This window comes from Panthera tigris, chromosome C2 (genome assembly GCF_018350195.1).
Source record: "Panthera tigris isolate Pti1 chromosome C2, P.tigris_Pti1_mat1.1, whole genome shotgun sequence".
In the NCBI taxonomy this organism is placed as follows: domain Eukaryota; kingdom Metazoa; phylum Chordata; class Mammalia; order Carnivora; family Felidae; genus Panthera; species Panthera tigris.
In genome coordinates, this window is record NC_056668.1 from 15720746 (window position 1) to 15726745 (window position 6000).

Here is a 6000-nt window from a genome sequence, read left to right on the forward strand (position 1 = left end):
TGGGAGCCACCAGCAGAAGAGAGAAGGACAGGAGGAGGGAAAGACCGAAGTATCTATCCTCTAGGCTACTCCCACCTAAGCCCTGGGTAAGCTGTGGCCTCACCTCCCCACCAAAGCACAAATTCTTGGGAATGTGATGGGGCAGAGCCTCCTCTCCAGAACAGTCCCTGCCAGGTCCTAGTACTGCTTCTTCCTTCCTTCATCTTCCAAGGCGTAGGAGAGACTTCCCTGAGGCTGCCAGTCCCAACGGCTTCACCAATCCTCCCAGCTTCCCTTAACTCTGTCCCCAACTTGGTAAATATTCCCTTCATTAGGTCTCCTTTCATTGGCCCCTTTTGAATGCGCTCTTGTTCCCTACAGGGACATTGATTACAGAGAGAAGGACTGAGATTTGGGGGGATATACAAACTCCTCACCTGCACCTTAATCCTCAATCTCAAACTCAAACTAGGTTTGCAGAAAGTCTCGCTTTGGGGGTTTTAGCACCAATAATAAAGAGACTCCTTGCTTCCCATCTCTGGGTCAGCCAGCTAAAGGTCAGTGAATGCCGCTCAGTAGGCTTTTATAGTCACTGCTACTTGAACCACTATTATTATAATTAGCACCCTGCATATCTGTATTTATAATATTGCAATGGTTTTGTAACAGTTTGGGGGTGGGGGTCAGTGTATTCAAATGCCATCAACATTCATCTCTCTCTGTGAAAAGAAGAACGTACAACCAGATGGAGATTTGCATGTAGAGCACAGTGACTCCCGAGTCTTGAGTCTTCTCACCTGGGATCTGAGATCTGACCCCTGTGTTCACTATGCTAGTTCCCAGAAGGCAGAAATCCCTAAAATTTGGTCGGGAAACCAGATATTCTCAGAATATATATTGTGACTGAATAGGGCTTGACACAACAACAAGTTAAATGAAAAACAAAAACAGGGGCATCTCGATGCTTCAGTCAGTTAAGCATCTGGCTGTTGCTTTCGGCTCATGTCATGGTCTCACGGTTCATGGGATCAAGCCCCCCATCAGGCTCTGCACTGACAGTGCGGAGCTTGCTTGGGATTCTTTCTCTCTGCCCCTCACACACTCTTTCTCTCAAAATAAATAAACATTTTAAATTAAGTTTAAAAAATAGAAAGAAACAAAGAAGGAAGAAAGAAAGAAGAAAGGGAAAGAAAGAAAGGAGGAAATAAAGAAGGAAGGAAGAAAGAAAGAAAGAAAGAAAGAAAAGGAAAGAGAAAGAAAAGAAAAACCATCCCAACTTACACATGATTTCTTGCTTTTTCCCAGCTATTTTTAAATCAAATCACCATAGAATCTATGGCATTCTGGAGATTGCAGGATTTGTGAGTCATATCCTTATTTACAGGAATGATAGGGAAAGTCAGCATGTTCAGTATTTACTTCATTTTTGAGAAGTGAGCAGGCAATTAAGAAGCAGGGGGGTGGAGGGGGCAGTCTGTCTCACACATAACTTTACCTCATCCTACTATCTCTTTATCTTTCCCTTTCCAAGGCTCAGATCTGAGAGAACAGCTACTGCCCAGACATGTTCAGTGACAGACAAAATAGGTTGAGATCAGCTGGTTGCAAATGCAATTTCTCCCTCATTGGCTGTTGAAAAACTTGGTTCCTCCTCTATTCACACTGGCTCAGTCCTTCTGCTCAGAATTCTCATCCTAAACTCCTTAGTGCAAAAGCAGCCACTAAAAAGTTTTTAAAAGACAAAATCTTCAGGGACCCACTCTGTTTTCTGTCTTGTATGACTCAGGCCATCACCTCACTATCATTATCACATTATCTGCACTCTTAAAAGCCACCCACACACAAGGACTGGATAGGAAGGAACATTTTCAAGGTTTCAGGGAGCAGAATGAAATAGACATGATTTTAACAGTATAACTTAAAACTCTTTTGAGTAGAAGACATTTTTCTTTCAGGGAACTTTTGTTGGTAACCCTGAGAAATCATATATTCCCAGTTATTTAAAACACAGACTGTTAGAATTGGAAGGGTATTCAAAGAATCTAAAGGTTCATGCTATCAGCTTCATGGGTTATTTAATCTTGACCTATGTGCATTTCAAGTTTCTATGTTCATGTGTGAGATGATTTCACTCTCTCTTCTCTGATTATCATTCTTTAAAAATAACAAGATGGCTGAAAAATATTGTCTTAGAAGTTCTAATTGCTTAAGAATATTCTCTTGCCAGTTCTAGGTTTGGCAATTTTGAAACATGAAATAAACATTTAAAAACAGGTTGCTAGGGGTGCCTGCGTGGCTCAGCCGGTGAAGCGTCCGACTTTGGCTCAGCTCACGATCTCGTGGTCTGAGAGTTCGAGCCCAGCCTCAGGATCTGTGCTGACAGCTCAGAGCCTGAGGCCTGCTTTGGAATCTGTGACTCCCTCTCTCTCTCTCTGCCCCTCCCCCACTCACACTCTGTCTCTCCCTGTCTCTCAAAAAATAAACATTAAAATTTTTTTTTAATTTTTTAAATAAAAAAATTTTAAAAATAAAAACAGGTGGATAGTAGAAATATTCATTAAAAAGAAGGATTATTATAAGCGTCACCTATTTAAATATATTAATGGTGACTGTGAAGGTAGATTCAGTCTGACCAAGCGTTTATTATTCTCTAAGGAGAAAAATATTCATTAAGTGACTTATCAAATCAAATGTATATAATAACCCTGTCTAACTAACTTATCATCTATCTAGCCCACTAGCTAAATATATACAATATAAATATTCCTATATTGCACTCTCAGCAATTAAAAAAAAATTTTTTTTAACGTTTATTTATTTTTGAGACAGAGAGAGACAGAGCATGAACGGGGGAGGGTCATAGAGAGAGGGAGACACAGAATCTGAAACAGGCTCCAGGCTCTGAGCTGTCAGCACAGAGCCCGATGCAGGGCTCGAACTCATGGACCGCGAGATCATAACCTGAGCCAAAGTCGGACGCTTAACCGACTGAGCCACCCAGACGCCCCAACACTCTCAGTAATTTAAAGTGAAGTAACTTTAAAAAGAAAACTCTTAAAACATGTCACTATAGAAGATAATGTGTTCACATGGTACGCCCTATGTTTAAATTCAGTGGCTTCCTATTGCTTTTAGGATTAAGGCCAAAATTCTTAATGTGATCTTCAAGTTTCTGCCTTATTCTACAACTTCATCTTGTATCACATTCTCCCTATATCTTCATGCTCAGCCACACTGGTCTTCCTTCAAGTCTTTGAACATGTCACAGGGCCTTTGTACGTGTTTTCATTCTGTCTAGATGCCTTCCTCCACCCACCTTCTTTGCCTCTTGAGCTCTTACTCATCTACCAGATCTTACCTCAGGAGTTACCACCTCACGGAAACCATCCCAGCCTCCTTATCTCAGTTAGATTCGCTTTCATAAACTAGGTTTCTTTTCTGCTTGGCACTTACCTCATTTACATGATGTATTTGTTATCTACTGCTAAATATCACCTCGAAATTTATTAGCTTAAAACAGTAAACATTTATCATCTCTTGGTTCCTGCTAATCAAGAACCAGGAGCAGACTGGTGGTGTGGCTGTGGCTCAGAGTCTCGTGACATGGCCTCAAGATGTCAGCCAGGCTGCAGCCATTTGAAGTCTTGCCTGGTGCTAGAAGGTCTGCTTCCAAGTTCATTTGTAGAGCCTCAGTTCCTTACCATGTGGCCTCTCCAAGGCCTGCTTAAGTCTCTTCAGAACAAGGCAGGTGGCTCTCCCCAGAGCAAGTGATCCCAGAGAACAGATGAGAAGGGAGCTACTATGTCTTTTACGACCTCGCCTTAGAAGTCACATAGTGCCACTTCTTCTCTATTCTGTTTGTTAAAAATAGGTCTTTTAGTCCAATCCACAGTACACGGCAGGGAACTTACGCTCTACCTTTGGAGGGGATTTTTGGATATATTTTAAGATGACCCCAGGGCGCCTGGGTGGCTCAGTCGGTTGACAGTCTAGCTCTTGATTTCGGCTCAAGTTATGATCCCGGGGTCGTGGGATGGAGCCCTGCGTCAGGCTCTGTCCTGAACGTGGAGCCTACTTAGGATTCTCTTTCTCTACCTCTGCCCGTCTCCTTCACTCATTCTTTTTCTCTCTCTCTGTCTCTCTCTTAAAAGAAACAACAAAAAAAGACTACCCCAAGTGGGTATTTGGGTAAATGTCTACCTCCCTTACTAGACTAAGGGTACCTTAAGAATGGCACCCATTTTTTTTATTGTTCACTGTTGTGTCCCTGGCACCTTCCAGGATGCCTAGCAAAGTACAAGCATTCAGGAAATAGTTTTAAAAATTAATGAATTTGGGGCGCCTCGGTGGCTTGGTCAGTTGAGCGTCCAACTTCGACTCAGGTCATGATCTCACCATTCGTGGGTTCAAGCCCTGCATCGTGCTCTGTGCTGACAGCTCAGAGCCTGGAGCCTACTTCAGATTCGGTGTCTCCCTCTCTCTCTGCCCCTCCCTGATCGCGCTTGCACTCTCTCTCTCTAAAAAATAAATAAACTTAAAAAAATTAATTAATAAGTGAATGAAACTTAGTATTTCAATCCCAGTGCTAGGGAACTTTGTACAAATTACTTAGTTACTAATTCAGGAGAATGGGGATAATTATAGCTACTTCTCAGGTCGTTATAAGAATTTAACAATACAGTCTATATAAAGCACTGGCATAGTCTGGCACAGAAGGGGCTCAGGAAATGTCACCTCTCATCTTCTTTGCTTCCGTTGCATATGGAATCCATCCCAAGCCACATGGATTCTACTTATCACGTCTCCCCATCCCGTCTAGTCTGTTACTCAATTTCAATTGCGGCCTCTCTCCTTGCACACTCCTATTACCCTTCTGACAGTTCCTCTGCCTCCGGTCTCTGTCTCCTGTGATCCATCCCACGCACTACAACCATATTGCTTATCTTCAAGTCCTGTCCTCATCATTCACTCCTGATTTCAAAACATTTCTGTCCAGGGGCTCCTGGGTGGTTCAGTCGGTTAAGCATCCAACTTTGGCTCACGTCATGATCTCACAGTTCATGCGCTCAGGGGCCCCCCATTGGGTTCTGTGCTGACAGCTCAGAGCCTGGAACTGACTTCAGATTCCGTGTCTCCCTCTCTCTCTGCCCCTCCCCCTGCCCACATCCTGTCTCTCTCTCAAAAATAAACAGGGGCGCCTGGGTGGCTCAGTCGGTTAAGCGTCCGACTTCAGCTCAGGTCATGATCTCGCGGTTGGTGAGTTCAAGCCCCGCGTCGGGCTCTGTGCTGACAGCTCAGCACAGAGCCCGGAGCCTGCTTCGGATTCTGTGTCTCCCTCTGTCTCTGGCCCTCCCCCGTTCATACTCTGTCTCTGTCTCAAAAATAAATAAACGTTAAAAAAAAATAAGAAACATTAAAAAACAAAGTTTTTAAAACATTTCTGTCCAAACTCGCCCTGCAACCAGGGCCCGGTGGAACTTCCCAACCTAATTATTCACTATCCGCCTGCATATACTCGACAGTAAAGACTCGTCACCGCCCCCATATCTGGGCTTCCCAACCACTGTTCTTCTGCTCATTGCCATCCTTTCCTTCTCTGAACTCCGACTGAAAACTTCATCTATCTTATTGCACTGACGTTTATTCATGTCTTCAGGAACTAGAACAAATATGCTACTTCTGTTACTAAATTGGAAGCATCTCGAAGGCTAGGATGGTGTAATTCATTCTTCATCCTCTGTTGTCGTTCCTCTGCCCTGCACTAGGAAAGTGTACCATAAACTTTTGTTGAATTGGATTTGAGCTCCAGACGGCTTTTATTTCCTTATTTATACTGACTTCGCGATACAGCCAAGTCCAGATGCCAGAATGAGATAGAGCACATGCTCTGCCCTTTCCAGTGATTAGACATTTGACCTCTACCCACAGATGACCACATTCTTGTCGCGTCTACATCAACTAAGTGACCCACAAAGAGCAATTCTCCAATAGAGCAATCGCAGAATACAAAATGGGTTGCAT